This window comes from Aotus nancymaae, unplaced genomic scaffold, assembly GCF_030222135.1.
Source record: "Aotus nancymaae isolate 86718 unplaced genomic scaffold, 86718_ANA_hifiasm-v0.15.2.pri h1tg000057l, whole genome shotgun sequence".
Lineage (NCBI taxonomy): Eukaryota > Metazoa > Chordata > Mammalia > Primates > Aotidae > Aotus > Aotus nancymaae.
Genome location: NW_026988471.1, coordinates 10,873,820 through 10,892,749, shown reverse-complemented (window position 1 = coordinate 10,892,749; position 18,930 = coordinate 10,873,820). Strand labels below are relative to the sequence as shown.

Genomic DNA, 18,930 nt, shown 5'->3' with positions numbered 1-18,930 from the left:
TCATAATCCTGCTTGGGAATAATACTCTATGTAGTTTCAAAAGGAATACTTGGATCAGCTGCAGGGGGAAAGCAGTAGAAACCTTAGGACACATGCTCCAATTACATCAAGTGGTTGCTAAACCCACAGAACGTCGGATGCATTTTGCTGAGTGGAGAATAAACACTTCTGGGAGTGGGAATGGAATTGTTAAGGTAGAAGAGCCAGATATTGACCCCGGCAGCTCTCCCCGCACCAGTCTTTTCCCCCATGACCTTCCTTCCAAATACATGTAGAAATATTGGTCCAAGGGGGCTCACAAGTTTTGATTTGGCCCCCATACACACACACACACACACACACATACACACACACACACACACACGCAGAGAGAGAGAGAGAGATGGACACTTGTAATTCTGGTTATTGTCTTTGGAACAGTCCATCAGGAAATTCAAGCTCTACACAAGAACAATGACCAACTCCTGTTCTTTTTAAACTAGGAAGTATCTCTCTAGATATCGGTAATAAGGCATTTCACCTCACTATAATGTGGCACAAGACACATGCATCTTGGACACCAACCAGCAGGATTTTATTATGACATTGCCATTTACCAGGTAGTCCTTTGTCCTGACAGCAACTTACAAAAAGAGCTTACATTTATTAATTGAATATTGCTATGGAATAGGCATTTCCAAACCCTTTGTAGACATTATCTAATCATTTTGATCCTACAGCAACTTCATTAGGTAAGTACGATTATTATTTCTACATACTGATAAGCAGACACATGTCACATAGAAAACAAAGACAGCTGGGAATAAAGCCTGGGCCTGTCAGTCCCTGACTTCAAGGATGTCATAATCTAGACTAGATAGCTCTGAACCAGAAGTCCAGAGTGTCCACAGGTGGAAAGCAGAAGCATGAACTTGGATGTGGAAAAGTTACATCTTAATTTCACTAACTTCTAACTGAAATGTAGTATTTGTTTCCATTATAAATACAGGTAACAAATAGCAATAGTATTAACGCTACCCACAGCCACCACCTCCAACAAAACAAAATCAAGATATGTTCACACCACATCAAAGTTATTGCACATATTGCAAGATATTACATAACTCATCATTACTTAAAAATTGTGATTGTCAATTGCAACGAAAACCAAAACTGACAAATGGATCTAATTAAGGAGCTTCCTCACAGCAAAAGAAACTAGTATCAGAGTGAATAGGCAACCTACAGAATGGGAGAAAATTTTTGCAATCTATCCATCTGACAAAGGACTAATATCCAGAATCTATTAAAAACTTAAACAAATTTACCAGAAACAAACAAACAACACCATCAAAAGGTGGGCAAAGGATATGAACAGACAAAAATATCAAGACACATTTATGCAGCCAGCAAACATATGAAGAAGAAACCTCATCATCACTGGTCACTAGAGAAATGCAAATCAAAACCACATGAGATACCATCTCAAGCCACTCAGAATGGTGATTATTAAGAAGTCAGGAAACAATAGATGCTGGTGAGGCTATGGAGAAATAGGAATGCTTTTACACTGTTGGTGGGAGTGTAAACTAGTTCAACCATTGTGGAAGACAGTGTAGTGATTCCTCAAGGACCTACAACCAGAAATACCATTTGACCCAGCAATCCCATTACTGGGTATATACCCAAAGTATTATAAATCATTCTACTATAAAGACACATACACATGTATGTTTATTGCAGGACTATTTACAGTAGCAAAGACTTGGAGAACCAACCCAAATACCCATCAATGTTAGACTGGATAAAGAAAATGAGGCACATATATACCATGGAATACTATGCAGCATGTCCTTTGCAGGGACATGGATAAAGCTGGAAGCCATCATTCCCAGCAAACTAACACAGAAACAGAAAACCAAACATTGTATGTTCTCACTCATAAGTGGGAGTTAAACAATTAGAACACATGGACACAGGGAGGGGAATATCACACACCAGGGCCAGTCGAGGGGGTGGGGGGAGAGGGGAAGGAGAGCATTCGAACAAATACTTAATGCATGTGGGGTTTAAAACCTAGATGATGGTTTGATAGGTGCAGCGAACCACCACGGCACATGTATACCTATGTAAAAATCCTGCACATTCTGCACATGTATGTATACCTATGTAAAAATCCTGCACATTCTGCACATGTATCCCTGAACTTAAAGTAAAATATATTTTTTTAAATTGTGCTTGTTATTAAACCTGCTTCAGGGGCTAAAACACAGAGGAAGTCAGCCCTCTGAGAACCAAGGGCAGGGTGCCTGCCTACCACTGAGGCTTAATCGGAACAGCAGATACTTTCTGCCCCTCCCCACCCCACATCTTCAAGCTGACTAGGACAAGAGCAGCAGAACAGGAGAGTGACATGCAGAAAGACGCTCTCCAAGGTATAGCGCAGAGGGTGGGACCAAAGCTGATGTAAAGTAGGTGTTTCTGCTGGGCAGGCTCGTGGCTCATGCCTGTGATCCCAGCACTTTGGGAGGCTGAGGTGGGAGGATCACGAGGTCAGAAGTTCAAGACCAGCCTGATCAACAAGGTGAAACCCAATCCCTACTAAAAATTCACAAAAAATTAGCTGGGCATGGTGGCGTGCACCTGTAATCCCAGCTACTCAGCAAGCTGAGGCAGGAGAATCACTTGAACCCAGAAGGCAGAGGTTGCAGTGAGCCGAGATCATGCCACTGCACTCTAGCCTGTAAAAAAAAAAAAAAAAAAAAAGGCAAGCAGGTGTTCCTCTGACAAACCAAACTGCACCCTAACAGATGAGGTACTTCTGCAGGAATTAGAAGGCTGTGCTGCACGGAGGGCAGCCATAGCAACAATGAACTTCATACCTAGCCCAACTTCTACCTAGAGTAACTCAAGCCCCCAACACCAAAGGTCTCCCAGAAGAAAAAGCAGAAACAGCACCATTTCCAGAAGGAAAACAAAAACGATCTTCGTTTCCACAGTTCTACACAAGATGTCCAGCTTTCAAGAGAAAATTATAAAGCAAAGAAAAAGGCAAGAAGAACACACTTCCAAGAGACAGAGCAATACTAACTAGACTCAGATATGACACAGATGTTGGAACTCTCTGACATGGACTTTTAAAATGAAACCTATGCTTAATGTGTGGATGTCTCTAATTGCATGAGTATACAACGCCCTGGAGGAGATGAGGTGTGCAACAGAGTCAGATGAAAACCTTCACTGGAGACATGGGAACTGGAAGCACCAAGTCCAAATGTCAGAAATGAAAACGTCCTAACAAAGGTGGGCAAGGGCCTCAGCGGGCTCCTCACGAAACTCAACGCAGGGACGAAAGAACCACTGAAGCTGGAGGGAGGTGACAGAAATTACCCAAACTGAAACAACAGAGGACAAAGAGTGAGAACAAAAAAAGAATTCGAACAGGAACGGGGCATCTAAGAGCTATGGGTTGGTATCAACATACGTGAAATAAAATCTTAGGAGGAGAAGAGAAAGAGAGAAAGAGTAGGGCGGAATAAATATTTAAATAAATAATAGCCTTGAATTTTCTAAAATTAATGGCAGACACCAAAATATAGGTCCAAGAAGCCCAGAGAACACCAAGCAACCAAGTAGGTTAAACGTCAGCACACACACACACACGCATGCGCGCACACACACACTCATGCGCACACACTCACACACGCATGCGCACACACTCACACACGCATGTGCACACACACACACGCATGCGCACACACAGAGGCATTTTCTATTTGAAATTAAAATAAAATGAAAATAAAATTTTATACTTGAAATTAAAATGAGAAAATAAAAGCAAAGAGACTATCTTGAAGGCAGCCAGAGAAAAGGCAAATTATATAGAGGAACAAGGTAAGAATTGCAACAGAGTGCTCATCAGAAACCACGTAAGAGAGCCAGGGAGCAAATACTTCAGGCTTTGCAGGTCACATGGTCTCTGTGGCATCTATTCTACTCGGCCATTGTAGGGCAAAAGCAGCCATGGATAAGACAGAACCAAACGGGCATAACTTTGCTCCAAAAGAACTTGATTTACAACACAGGTGTCAGGCCAGATATGGCCCATATGTCATTGTTTACCAATCCCACATCTAAAGCAAAAATAGTAGGGATGCTCTGTATGTTTTTTTTTAATAACAGGGGAAAGTGTGAACGCAGTCCTCCACTACCACAAATTATGCAGTCAAGTTTCCCACATTTGGGGAAATTGCAGAGCATATCCAGAGTGCAATGGATAAGCCTCGCCCTGGGAAAACCACCTTCGTGATCATGGTGATGCTCTGTATGTTAACTGCATATGTGGAAATAAAAGCAGACAGGATTGGAGGAAAGACTTCAGAATATATGATTATAAGGTCTTTCCCCTTTACGTAAAGTGCTATAATGTTATTTTTAAGGTAAGTTATAACTTTTTTCCACTTTTTAAAATTTTACTTCAAGTTCTGAGATACATGTGCAGAATGTTATGTATCTCAGATATGTATAGGTAAACATATGCCATGGTGGTTTGCTGCACCTATCAACCTGCCATCTATGTTTTAAGCCTCTCATGCATTAGGTATTTGTCCTAATGCTCTCCCTCCCCTTTCCCCCAGCCCCTGACAGGCCCCAGTATGTGATGTTCCCCTCCCCGTGTCCACGTGTTCTCATTGTTCAATCAGGACATAGACATGGGCAAAGACTTCATGACTAAAACACCAAAAGCAATTGCAACAAAAGCCAAAATTGACAAATGGAATCTAATCAAACTAAAGAGCTGCAGAGCAAAAGAAACCAGCATCAGAGTAAATAGGCAACCTACAGAATGGGAGAAAAATTTTACAAGTTACCTATCTGACAAAGGTCTAATATCCTGAATATACAAGGAACTTACACATATTTTAAGGTAAATTATAATTAGAGACATAAATTAGAAGTATTTGAGCAGGGCCAGGCATGGTGGCTCACGCCTGTAATCCCAGCACTCTGCGAGGCCAAGGCGGGTGGGTCTATCACGAGGTCAGGAGTTCCAGACTAGCCTGACTAACATGGTGAAACCCCATCTCTACTAAAGATTAAAAAAATTAGCTGAGCGTGGTAGTGCGCGCCTGTAATCCCAGCTACTCAGGAGGCTGAGGCAGAATTGCTTGAACTAGGAGGTGGAAGGTTGCAGTGAGCCGAAATCGTGCCATTGCACTCCAGCCTGGGCAACAAGGCAAGACTCTATCTCAAAAAAAAAAGAAGTATTTGAGCAATCACTAAAAAGTATATATAGGATAAAATCAATAGGGAGATAAAATAGAATTGTAAAAAGGATTTAGTTAACCCAAGTGAAGGGAAAAAAGGAGAAAAAAACAACAACAAAGAACAGATAGCACAAATGTAAAACAGCTAGGCCAGGTGCAGTGGCTCATGCCTGTAATCCCAGCACTTTGGAAGGCTAAGGCAGGCAGATGGCTTGAGCTCAGGAGTTCGAGACCAGTCTGGGCAACATGGTGAAACCCCATCTCTACTAAAAATACAGTTAGCGGGGGTGGCACGAGTCTGTGGGTCCAGCTACTTGGAAGGCTGAGGTGGAAGGCTTGCTTGAACCCAGGGAGGGGGAGGTTGCAGTGAGCCGAGATCATGCCAGTGCACTCCAGCCTGGGTGACAGAATGAGACTCTGTCTAAAAAAAATTTTTTTAAAGAAACAGGTAGTAAGATAGAGGATGGAGGATTTAAATCCAGCTATGTAAAAAGTCACAATAAATATACCAGTTAAAAGACGGAGATTGTCAAATTGGATAACAAAGCAAGACCCAGCTGTATAATTACTACAGGAAACCTACCTTAAATATTAGCATGGAACTGTGACATGGATACATGACTCTATGCTTTGGTCCAAACGCACAGAACTGTACACTACAAAGAATATTGCTGTTATGTACACTTTAACAACCAGATGGGATGTGGTGGTAAAGACGGCATGCAGATTGGCAAGTGAATCTCTCGGTATTACACATGAATCTCATAACTACACCAAGGAGAGCAGGGAAGAACGGAGCTGGCCCAAGTGACTCTGGCAAGAAGTGTTTCAACTGGGTGCCATAAGGCAGAAGACAAGAAGAACGGGACGTCAAACCAACGAAATCCCTGAATACAAAAAGTCCGTCCTCCGTATCTGCAGGTTCTGTTTCCCACCAATACCATATTTGTCGACCTGCAGTTGGTTGGATCCATGGATGTGGAACTGGTGAATGTGGAGGGCTAAGTGTACTTTATTTGGGTACCAGGATTGAAAAAATAAGTGAATCCATTTCAGTTAATAGGAGCGGAGTTTCTCATTGTTGGAGAAAGAAGTTATAAATAAGGAAAGTGGAAATGTGAATGTACCTTGTGGTCTGAATTGGAGTCAGATATAAACTCATGGATTTTAAAATACGGACAGATGATAGGTTAGATAGGTGGATGGATGGATAAAGTGGAGCTGCATGTGTGTATTCATGGTTCCTATAATAAATATATTTTCTCTTTTCCACTGGGAGGGCCTAGAAGCAGTGACACCCCACTAGCAGTGAGCACACAAGCACTCCATGTCTTGGTTTTCCAATAAAAAGAGGTTTCCAATAAAAAGGATCATTGGAGAACTGATTGATTCCAGAGCCAGAGCAGACAAAAAGCCACCTGAGCCTGGAGGATCTTACAGTAAGGAGGTGCAAAAGAAAAGAGAAAGAAGAGGAGAGGAGAGGAGAGGAGGGGAGGGGAGGGGAAGGGAGGGGAGGTGAGGGGAGAGAAAAAAGAGCAAAGATGTTGAAAGAACACAGGAGATTGGATTAGAACCAAGATATGGCTATGGTGGGCATTTCATATGTGGGGCAGCAGCTGAGGTAGAAAGGGCTTCTATGATGGTCCAGATGGTCAGTGATCAGGTCAAGCTATGACCATGAATTGATTGCCATGGAGAACTGATGAAGGGACAGTGTGTTTCCATCGTTTTGAGCGATGAGAATGGATCACTCCAGCAATAATGTCGCCAGTCACCACACAGGCTCAAGATGGGGCCAAGGCAGCCTCCCTGCGGGGCTTTACATCCTGATCCCGCCCTGTGAGATGAGAATCTTGGTGGCTTTATCTCTTAGATGTCCTTCTTGTATTTAGGAAAGCTGGATCTTCATTTGCTTCCACATCCATCCATAAAAGAAGGGCAAGAAATCCAGGGAGAAAACACTGATTCTGGGATTGTGCCCATGTGTTTCCCTGCCAGGAGCCCTGGAGTGTCAGACCACGCTGGCCGGCTGTTTCAAAAAGTCTCTGACAACCACCTTTTCCCAACTCAGAAACAAAACAGAACAAACAATCTACTACCTTAAAATCCCAATGGAATCGCACTTCCTATGAGTGTGTTTTTGCTGATTGTTTTTGCCTGAGTAATGGTTCCCAGTGTTACATAAAACTCTAGGGACCCCTCTTTCTCATGGAGAGGGAAAGGGTGAGGGGATCCAGAGACAGATTTCACCGACTTCCACCGGTGCTGTGGGCTTGCTCTGAGTCCTGGTTTGAGAAAGAAAGTTCTTCTCCCTCCTGCTTCTTGTCCCTCTAAGAGGAATTAGGCTCTGAGGATTCCTGTCAGGCTCCAACTTGGGGAGTTCCCTGTCCCTGAAAATACTCTCAGCATCACAGGCTGGCCCATGCTTCCAAATGGCAATTCCTTCACATTCCCCATGTTAATAAGATAAAATATTGGGAAAAAAATTATTGTCTACATTAGAATTTTTTTTTTTTAAGATGGAATTTTGCTCTTGTTGCCCAGGTTGGAGTGCAACGGCATAATCTCGGCTCACTGCAACCTCCGCCTCCCAGGTTCAAGCGGTTCTCCTGCCTTAGCCTCCCAAGTAGCTGGGATTACAGGTGCATGCCACCATGCCTGGCCAATTTTTGTATTTTTAGTAGAGATGGGGTTTCAGGGTCTCGCCACGTTGATCAGGCTGGATGGTCTTGAACTCCTGACCTCGAGTGATCCTCCCGCCTCGGCGTCCCAAAGTGCTGGGATTACAGGCTTGAGCCACCATGCCCAGCTATATTAGAATTTTATAAATATGGACCATAGTTTATCATTCTTACAAGAATTTCTTGAGAAAGCATCTAGTTACACTGAAAGCTGGAGAGACCTGTCTAAAAGCCCACAGCAAACCAGCAAACGGAGAATAGAGTCAAAATTCCCCATCTTGTTGCACGGTCCAGTCTCCCCAGTTTTCAGTCACTTTCCCCGCCTCCAGCGAGCCAGTCAGTGCCTGAGAAGCCCGAGTCAGGGACGTGTTGACCCGTGTCACCAGGAAGCTCTGGAAGCATTGCTATTCTCCACCCTCCCTGCCTGCCCCTTACCTTAGCTTTCAGAGGAAAGTCTCATTGCCCATCAGAAGGCACATGGTCAGGACCCTGCTCAGCTTCTATTAACTTCAGATGATAGTCCCTGCTCATGGGAACCTGGATCTCCTGGTAGATTCTCCTTTTTCTTCTGAATTTCTAGTTCTCAGCAGGCTGAGCCACCGCTAGGTGACTGCTGTTAGGACAGGCATGGCTGGCCCCTGTCTTGCCCTTCATTCTCTCTTCCCTCCTGCTCCTTCCCTCAGTCCACCTCCTCCCCTCCCATCCTCTCTCCCTCTCCAGCTAGCTCTCCTCCCCTCCCATCCTCTCTCCCTCTCCAGCTAGCTCTCATCCATGCTCTGTGCACGGGCTGGGAAAGGCCATTGTTGGGTGGCAGGATTCTGAGGCCCCCCACAGGGACTGTGACATCAGCATTTGGTGGTGCTCAGAGGAGGAGAGAAAGAGATGGAGAGGAGTGAGCAGGGCTGCAGCAGGGAGCATGCAGGAGGCCAGTCCTGGATTTGGACTCGAGCCTGGTCCACACCAGAGGTCGATAGAAGGCTTGGAGCACAGCAGGGGCAGGTTCTTTCATGAAATCGCACTTCTCCTCACTGATTTCTGAATTCACAGCAAGCTAACTAGAAGGGATTTTTAATTCAGAATGCTACACTTCAACAAATTGAGAAAACATTGAGGGAGGGAATTACAGAAATTTGACGGTATCTACTCAGTTTGATATTAATATTTTTGTAATAAATGCTGAATAGAAAAGGCATCAAGTCCCTATAGATGAGCTCTTCGAAATGCCTCAATCGAAATCAGAGGGATAAAATAATGAATCATTACAGGATACAATTTTTGAATTATTGTCCAATCAACTAAAATTAGGAGTTTTTAATGTACTAAAATGGAAAGGTATTCAACAGAATGGAATCCTTTAAAATATGACGGTACTGCCACTTAGGCATCAGAAGTCTGCTCAGGCGTGACCCTGGGAGCCCAAATTTTCATGGAACAGCAAGGAACCTCCCTGTGCTCCTCCTTCGAAGTCTTTAAAAAATGCTTAGGATTCGAGGGGGTTTTCTTCTCATTAGCGAGACTTAGGCACAATCACTATGCCTAGTACCAAATGTCTGCATCAGAGTAGAAGATGCAACTTAGAGATAGCAGTTCATGAACCATGGGTCATCTCATTCTTTGGGAAAATGCAAAGTGAAGCCCTTGGTATTCCAGGCATACAAAACCTGCTTGCCCCTCTCCACTCTGAGCAGTGCTTTTGAAACTTGATGGGAAAGCCACATTTGGAAGGTAAGTTCTTACAGGGAAAGAGATTTTTTTTTCTTTTGTCTTTAGCTCATGGTACCTTGGATAGATCTGTAGTCACTGCAGAGTCCTACAAAGCACGCTCTAATGTTCAAAGGCAGGGCAGTAGGTTCTAGTCACATCATGGGATTTGTACGCTGCCTTGTTGACTTTTTGTTATGCAACGCATCTTTTAAGTCATGTGCAAATCTAGCACATTCAGTTGTCGTATATAAGAGAGTGTGACTGTTCCTAAAATATTTACTGATCATTTGTCCTAAGTGCTAGGCTCTTCTGTAGTATTTCCAGATCATGTCAACCCTTCCTTATTCAAATTTGGGAGCCAAAAAACATTCGCTTGCTTCTGAAATCATGATTCTCATCCTCAAAAGTGTACAGTGTTCTACTGAGACTGAAAAGGGTGTTACCGAAGCTTTATGTTCAATGGGCTACAAGATTCCGGCTTATGTAACACTCCCACCGGCCTTAGCAGAGTAAGATCAGGTAGCTTTGCGTTTTCCCAACCCTGTGATCTTGGGCTGCACAAATACACATCTATTAGCCTGAAACAAAGGAATTCATTTCTCCTGGGCTTCTCTGCAGGCCATGCAACCTCTACCAAACTGTGGTCCCTACTGGCCATCATACTGCAGAGCCATGAGGATAACGGCTCTCCTGTTTCAAAGAGAATGACCCAGGCCGAAAGGGGTGGCCACACCATGGTCTAAATATGATATCTGTAGCTGCTTAATCTACAAAAGAAAATCTAGTGTGAGGAATGGGAGATGGAGATGTGAGGCCTAGTGTCTAAGGGCTGGCATTCATTCATTCAAATGAATTACATTTGTCAGTAATCTCAAAGGCTATGAAGGACGGAGCTGGGTGGATTTGGACCATCGAAAGGACCCAGGAGTAAGTCAGGCTTGCATAGACGTGATCTGGAAGCCCCCAGCTGCACCCCCAATTGGAAAGGGGCCGTGGAAGGGTCTTGAACATGACTTTGGCAATTGGAGCTAGAGTCCTTCAATGCTCCATCCAGCCCTAACTCAATGAACTAGCTCCCGCCTTCTTTTTCTTTGTCTTCCAAAATGAACTACTGTATCTCTTTCAAAATCAATTGGAGAATTCTGTGTTAAGCTTCCTGTCTCTCAGCCTGAGCAACCACAGATGAATGGTGGCTGATGCAGAGATGGGTAAGTCTGGCTTCTGAGAGCTTCCATTGGACTTCTCTGTGCTGAGGTGGCATTCGCTCCTCTCCTCTCTCCTCCCTACCCTCCTTAGAGGATTCTCTCCATATTTGGAGGTCTGTGTCACCCTTTCTAGGTGACCAAGGCTTCTGTCCCATAAGAAGAGAAGGGACAGGAGGACTCTGAAGGTTCTGAGTTTCAGATTTGCCCTTGGGCCAGACATCAGGCTGTGTCCATAAGGTGACCCAAGTGGCCAAAGGAAAAGTGGCTGTCCCCGATCTCCACATTAAATTTGCCCTGGGCCTCAACCAAACTCTGTGCGTTTTCCTCCTAGAACAGTGAGGATATAGGCCCAGTTATAATACAATCCCACAGGTCTTTCCAGAGTCCGGGGTATGCTGGACAGGGTGTGCTTCTGGGGAACTGGTGACCTGGATTCTGGTTAGTTCTCTGTCCCTTACCACGAGACCCTGCACAAGTCACCTGGGGACCTTGGTCCTCACACTGGAAAGTGACATGGTGGGAAATAGAGGACCACCAGAACACCTTTTAGCCATGACCTATAATTTACACCTCTATGATGTGACTTCACAGGCACAGATCATCTTGCACCCTCACCCCTGACACACACACGCACACGCACACATACATGCAGTACAGTAACTGTCAATCTCAGGTCCAGGATTCCCCAGGGTATCTCTAATCATCTCAAGGGATATTGATATCATTTCAGAAGAAGGAATTAATGTGAATTCACCTTGATTTTAAAATAGGTAACATCCCACCCAATACTTTCTCCTCTCCCTCCCCTGGGGACATGTAAGTGAAGATTCAGGCACAGCTAACCTAATTGGAGGAAGTTCTGAGCAAAATGCAGCACAGTCTAGACAAGGAATCAGTTGGGAGTTTCTGGAATCTCAAATGGAAGAGCGAGATGGAGTCAGAGAGCGAGGCCTGGGCAGACGAGGATTCGACCTGTTGCAACATTACTCAGTCTGATTTCTCTTCTCACACACCTTACTTCGTATGCCTAACCTGCCACCGGACGTCTTCTTGGTCCATGCTCAACTCAGCCGCAGCATCTTCAGGAGACAGCTGGATCTGCTAGAGAACTTCAGAACCAGACACCTCACTCTCCAGATACCTGCATGCTCTAGCCCCAGCATCCAACATCTGACCACATGTCAGCAGCCACCGCTGCCCTGGCTCCCCGCTTCTCCCCAGGTTTAAGCCTAGGCCGCACTGCACTGCTTCCATTTCTTCAGGCTTGGCCTGTTCCCTCCTACCACAGGGCCTTTGCACAAGCTAAGCCTTAACATGGATCCTCCCTGCTCTTCACCTGGTCAACTGCCACTCACTCATCAACCTTAGTTCAAGCATTACCAACCTCCCCAGCTGTGTCAGTTCTCCCTATCAGACCTCTGGTTGTTCCGCATATCTTTTATTCGAAGGAATTACATATTATAGTTAAAATGTTCCATTTGTGCGTGCATTTATTGTAGAATTAATTCCCAGCAGACAGCTGTGATAGGAGGGAAGAGACCTTTTCTGCTTAAGTATCTAGTGCAGTGCCTGGCCCTTAATAGGTGCTCAACAAAATTTTTTAAATGAATGCTTAAATATCATATCATGGGTCATAATGTCTGGTTGCAAAAAGATATTCATCATAATAAAAATAAACAAACTATAATAGAAATATACTCATCATCATAAAAATAAATGAACTAGGCATATACTGGTGTTAAAGGTATCATTACCCTTCTTGTGGGCCATTTTAGGGTGCGAGGCACAGTAGGGGTAAGCGATTCAGAGAGGCTTCTGTGGTCAAGGAATGCAAACTCTAGTAGATACATAGTGTCTCGAGCAAGAGAAAAGAGGACAAGCAAGTCAGAGCAAGCTGCCCTCCGGGGTGGGAGAAGGCAATGGTAAAAGGAGGACTGGAAATCCACACCAAAATCGGCATGAATACAACGTTCCTATTCACAACTCAGAATTCACTCAACAAAAAATGACCATTCTGTATAAGATTCCAATTAAATGCATTACTGTTGTATCTGATTGTGCTAGTGCCTGTCGCTAATCCATGCCACAATGATTCACGCTTTAAAAAAAAGGAAGCGATTGGCTATAAGGGCCACCACAGCACATTTCTAGATCAGAGCTCGGTGACTGTTAAGGCGCACGCGCGTAAGAGCTCCATTAACAATACTAGGCAAGGAAGAAAACCCCAGGACAGATGCCAGACAGAGTAAGGGAAAAACACGCATTTATTTTCCCTTTACTCCAGATGGCTCGTTAAATTTCAAGGAAACTTCGGAATTTAAAACTCACAGCAATGTAGAGAGTGGGAGGGGCATCTTCAATGGAAAAGATACTTCATCAAATTTGGAAGGTGAAAGCAAAGGGAAGGTCTGACTAAAATAACCTACAGCAAGCTGTACCCTGGACTTCTGCAAAGGGGGCTGCAGCAAGGGAGGGGCCTACCTGCCCACAGAACTCAAGCAGGTACTGGCCTCAGGAGCCCCAGATAACAGCCCGTTCCTGGACTTTTTTTGAGATGGAGTCTTGCTCTTGTTGCCCAGACTGGTGTGCAATGGCACAATCTTGGCTCACTGCAACATCCACCTCCCGGGTTCAAGCAATTCTCCTGCCTCAGCCTCCCCAGTAGTTGGGATTACAGGTGCCTGCTGCCATGCCCAGCTAATTTTTATATTTTTAGTCGAGATGGGGTTTTGCCATGTTGGCCAGGCTGGTCTCAAACTCCTGACCTCTTGATCCACCCACCCCGGCCTCCCAGAGTGAGCTCCTGAATTTTTTATTTCAGAATGAACTCTACCAGTTAGAGCTTCCAGGAAAGTTTTTATCCCATTCCTGCTAAATAAAAACAACCACAAAGTACCAGGCATTTGAGGAAACCCTGTAACATGAAAGGAAAAATGACAAACAGGGGAAACAGTTCCAGAAGAAATAAAAATAATGAAAGGAACAGAAGAGAAATTAATAGGGGAAAAAAATCCCCAGATTAGAAGCTCAGATTTGGGTTGCCATTTCATTCATAAAACAAAAACAGAATAATGCTGTAAGGAGTAAATCATTAGAGAACAAAAAAAGAAATTTGGAAAGTAAACAATTGGATTGTGAAAATAATAATAACAATAGAAAGTGAAATTTACAAAATCTGCCAAATCACAGACCAAAAAAGTTGGGCAATAGAAGATAAAAGAGGTGGAGAACCACTCCTTGTGTCCTTAGCCACCACCCTTTGCTTGTTTTCTATTTTCCTTTTATTTCTTGGGATATCTCATCAGCTGTTACCTGTTAGAGGAGAAGGGACTTGTCCCCCAGGAGACTAAGTTCTGAGCAGATGAATGAAAAATGGCTACCGCAAGGCACATCAGTGTGAAGTTTCAGGACACAAAGAGTTAGCAGAAGATTCTAAAAGCTTCCAGTAGGAAAAAATAAATTAAAAGCTCGCCTACAAAGAAACCAAAGCCAGACAGGCATAGAAGGAGCATTTGCTGCTAGAAGGTAATGGAACAATGTGTACAAAATTCTGTGAAAACTGAACATGAACCTCAAATTCTAAATTCAACCCAACTCAAAGGCGAAGCCAAATTAAAGATTAAAACATAAAAAGATTCGAAGTATGTCTCCACACACCTGGAATCCCAGCACTTTGGGAGGCAGAGGCAGGCAGATCACCTGAGTTCAGGAGTTCAAGACCAGCTTGGCCAACATGGTGAAACCCTATCTCTACCAAAAATACAAAAAAATTAGCTGGGCGTGGTGGTGGGTGCCTGTAATTCCAGCTACTTGGGAGGCTAAGGCAGGTGAATCACTTGAACTTGGGAGGCAGAGTCTGCAGTGAGCTGAGATCGCTCCACTGCACTCCAGCCTGGGTGACAGCAAGACTCCATCTCATATATATATATATATATATATATACTCATATATATATACTCATATATATACTCATATATATATACACTCATATATATATACTCATATATATACTCATATATATATACTCATATATATATATATATATATATATATATATATATACCCTGACCCCTTTTCCTGGGAGGTTACCTGGAAATGTACTCCCTGTAGCTTTTGTTCATTGTGAAAGAGTAAACTAAGAAAGAAGAAAAAGAAACAGCAATCTGGTCACAGTGGCTCTAGTGAGGGCCTCCCAAGGAGACAGCTCTGTGGGAGGACTTAACAGCCAGCGGGAAGAGAGAGGTCTCCTAGAGAGAGGTCCTGGGAAAACAGGGCACCTACACAGAGAGCTGACAGTCCTGGGAAAGCAGGGCACCTACACAGAGAGCTGACAGTCCTGGGAAAACAGGGCACCTACACAGAGAGCTGACAGTCCTGGGAAAACAGGGCACCTACACAGAGAGCTGACAGTCCTGGGAAACTTGAGCTCCTGATAAAGCCACTAAAAGCAAGGAAGCAATGAAAAGAACTAGAAACTACTGAAAAACTTCTTACAGATTAGAATAGTGCTTAGGAGCAAGGTCTCTGGACCTCTGTGGATTTGAATTCTAACCCTGCCGCTTTCTAGCTGTGTGACCTTGAGCAAATGACTCAGCTTCTCTGTGCTCAGTTTGTCAGCTCTCAAACAGAAATCATAATAGGACCAACTTAGAAGTCCACTGTGAGGAATAAATGAGTGAATATTTGTAATGCTGTTAGAAAAACAGAACCTGTCACCTGATTTGTGCTATATAAGGTTTGTTAAATAAATTTTTTAAAAAATCCTAAAAGCCGTATGGAAAATATGTTCATCCAAATAGAAGGAATAGATCCCAATGATAACAAGGAAATAGACTTAAAAATAATCTGACGGTTTCCACGTGATAGGCTAATATTGAAGTTTAGGGACATTGCGTGTTTGGAGGGCGGGGGGATGGGCAGGGAGTTGTATCTCCTAACAATGAAAAAGAGAGGCAAACATAAGCTCCAGGAAAAACACCCCGCATATCACTCCCACCAAGAAAACTCTTTACAAGAAAGGCAGTGTCTGAACATAGAACAAACTAAAACATAAGATTATGCATAAACGCTAGAGAATGAGAAAGGGGATCACTGGCATATCATGTGCCATAGAACCAGCCAGACCCTCCTCTGTCAGGTGTGAATCCCCAGGACAATGTGCAAAGATGTGTAAACGAGCTGGGTAAGAACAGGAGACTGTGACCTTCATTGTGAGCCGGTATTCCGCAGTCGATTCTATAGGACCAGCCACATAAATCGCTTCGATCACATTTTTCAAAGATACGTCTAAATCTAGATAAAGTTTTGCTTCCTCCCCCAACAAAATGTGCTCCCTCCAAGAAAACTAAAAATTAAGTCCAGAGCTTTCCAAACCTAGAGGCGAGAAATAAAAGAAAAAAGTGAAATATGGTTTCTAGTAGCTGGGCTGGGATAAGCTAGAATTCTGGGAATTGTTCGTATTAGAAATGTCACAATCAAAGTAGGCCTCTGTCAGGAGGAGGCACGGCAGGAATGAAGGTGCTGCTTTTGGTGTAACAAACGCAGGACGGTGCAGCCTGAGCTAGAAGGTGGAGCCTTGCAAATCACTCATCCTGGCTCTGAGCTCCCTCCAGCATTCCGGGCCTTTGGCTGTCTGGAGTCTTGTTTGGGGGTGGTGCGGGAGGAGGTGGGTTGGTGAGTGTGTATGTCTTTGGGTTTCTGTATTCCACAGCTACATTTTTCAAACCAAGAGCTCAACTTCCTAGAAAAACCTTTCCTCAAACACGCCTCCCGTCCATGGAAAGTGCATGGCTGGTCTCTACACCCACGAGCCCACTGGCAACTCCGTCATAGCACCTGTCACAGGGCACCCACCATCACTGTGACCCCCGCTATCCCCTCCCCTGCTTGGTGAACTCCAGAAGGAAAAGGCTAACCATGACATACTCATCACTGGGTTTCCAGTGCCTAGTGCGGTGGCACAGTCACCAGAAGGGAGGGAGAGAGAGAGACGGTGACAGGGAGAGGCACAGAGAGAGAGGGGGAGAGGGGGAGAGAGGGTGAATGAGAGGGAGAGGGGGAAAGAGGAGAGAGAGACTGAGTCTTGCTTTCTTCCCTGTCGTACTTCCTCCTCATTTTTGGTTTTCTCATCACTAGACACTCCTGTAATTTAGGAACCTACCTTCTATGGATACTGGGCCATATCAATGATAAGTGCCAGGATAGAAGGAGAGCCTTGGGGATGGAAGGAGAGGTTCTGGGATGGAAGGAGAGGTTTGGGGATGGAAGGAGAGGTTCTGGGATGGAAGGAGAGGTTCTGGGGCTGGAAGGAGAGGTTTTGGGATGGAAGGAGAGGTTTTGGGATGGAAGGAGAGGTTCTGGGATGGAAGGAGAGGTTCTGGGGCTGGAAGGAGAGGTTTTGGGATGGAAGGAGAGGTTCTGGGATGGAAGGAGAGGTTCTGGGATGGAAGGAGAGGTTTTGGGATGGAAGGAGAGGTTTTGGGATGGAAGGAGAGGTTTTGGGGATGGAAGGAGAGGTTTTGGGGATGGAAGGAGAGGTTCCGGGATGGAAGGAGAGGTTCGGGAATGGAAGGAGAGGTTTTGGGATGGAAGGAGAGGTTCTGGGATGGAAGGAGAGGTTTAGGGATGGAAGGAGAGGTTCTGGGATGGAAGGAGAGGTTTAGGGATGGAAGGAGAGGTTCTGGGATGGAAGGAGAGGTTTTGGGATGGAAGGAGAGGTTCTGGGATGGAAGGAGAGGTTTTGGGATGGAAGAAGAGGTTTTGGGGATGGAAGGAGAGGTTTTGGGGATGGAAGGAGAGGTTCCGGGATGGAAGGAGAGGTTCGGGAATGGAAGGAGAGGTTTTGGGATGGAAGGAGAGGTTCTGGGATGGAAGGAGAGGTTTCGGGATGGAAGGAGAGGTTTCAGGGATGGAAGGAGAGGTTTTGGGGATGGAAGGAGAGGTTCTGGGATGGAAGGAGAGGTTTCGGGATGGAAGGAGAGGTTTCGGGGAGGGAAGGAGAGGTTTTGGGATGGAAGGAGAGGTTCTGGGATGGAAGGAGAGGTTCTGGGGATGGAAGGAGAGGTTCTGGGATGGAAGGAGAGGTTCTGGGGATGGAAGGAGAGGTTCTGGGATGGAAGGAGAGGTTTCGGGATGGAAGGAGAGGTTTCGGGGAGGGAAGGAGAGGTTTTGGGGATGGAAGGAGAGGTTCTGGGATGGACGGAGAGGTTCTGGGGATGGAAGGAGAGGTTCTGGGATGGAAGGAGAGGTTTGGGGATGGAAGGAGAGGTATGGATGGGAAGCCTGCCTGATGCCGCAGCCACCTCCCCATGCCGTGCGCCCTCCAGCATGAGTCGTCCGCCTTGCACCCTGGCCGGCACCCTCCACTGTGGACTGCAGTTTGGTGTTTCCAGCCCCGACCTTGCCCCTGGGCTCCAGACCATGCCTCCAACTGCCTGCTGGTCACCCATCTAGGGAAGTTCCATGGGCAGTTCACACTCAGCCAGGTTAACGGTGGGCTTGGAGCTGCTCCCTGCCTCCGGGTCGCCCCCATGACTGTACCGTCACCAGGTGCAGATCTGGAGGGGACATTGCCGTTTGGGGCCCTTTCATCCACCTGCCCCGGCCCTTCGCATACCATTACCTGTAGGATAAAGTTCCAGGTCCTCAGAAAAGCCGATAAGGCCTCCTGGTCATCGGCACCCATCCTCCTCCTCCTCCTCCTTCATCTCCCACTGTTCTCCTCTTCCAGTCACATCCCCCACATCTCAGAGACACTGTGCCCTTCCTACCTCTGTGCTTGGCCAACTGGTATGGCTCTTTCAATACCCTGCAGAACACTCGCCTTCTCTTGGAAGCATTTTTCTGAAATTGCCTCTGAACCCCCGACCCACGCAAGCTGTTACAAGCTCTGCTTCTCCTCTCCCGTGAGGCCTGTGGTGAACAGCAAGCACTTTCTGTTGAGGAGTCAATGAAATCCTGCTGTCTGCATGTGGAATGCAACTCAGGGAAGTCAGGTAACTTGCTCAGCGTCTCACCTGCTGTAAGTGGCAGAGCCATGAACCAGATTCTGCACTCCTCATCCAGCAGCCCTGCTATGGATGGCAGAGGCTTTCT

The 18,930-nt window shown here is 45.3% G+C and overlaps 1 protein-coding gene and 1 non-coding gene across 3 annotated transcripts in view; both read right to left on the bottom strand.

Moving 5' to 3' along the window:
- The window catches only part of LPIN1 (lipin 1), a 153,249-nt gene that overhangs the window by 93,759 nt on the left and 40,560 nt on the right, over positions 1-18,930 (bottom strand). The window lies entirely within an intron of this gene.
- On the bottom strand, positions 4,159-4,316 carry LOC135269860 (U1 spliceosomal RNA). Its single transcript, XR_010338107.1, has one exon. It is a non-coding gene; the product is annotated as a U1 spliceosomal RNA (small nuclear RNA).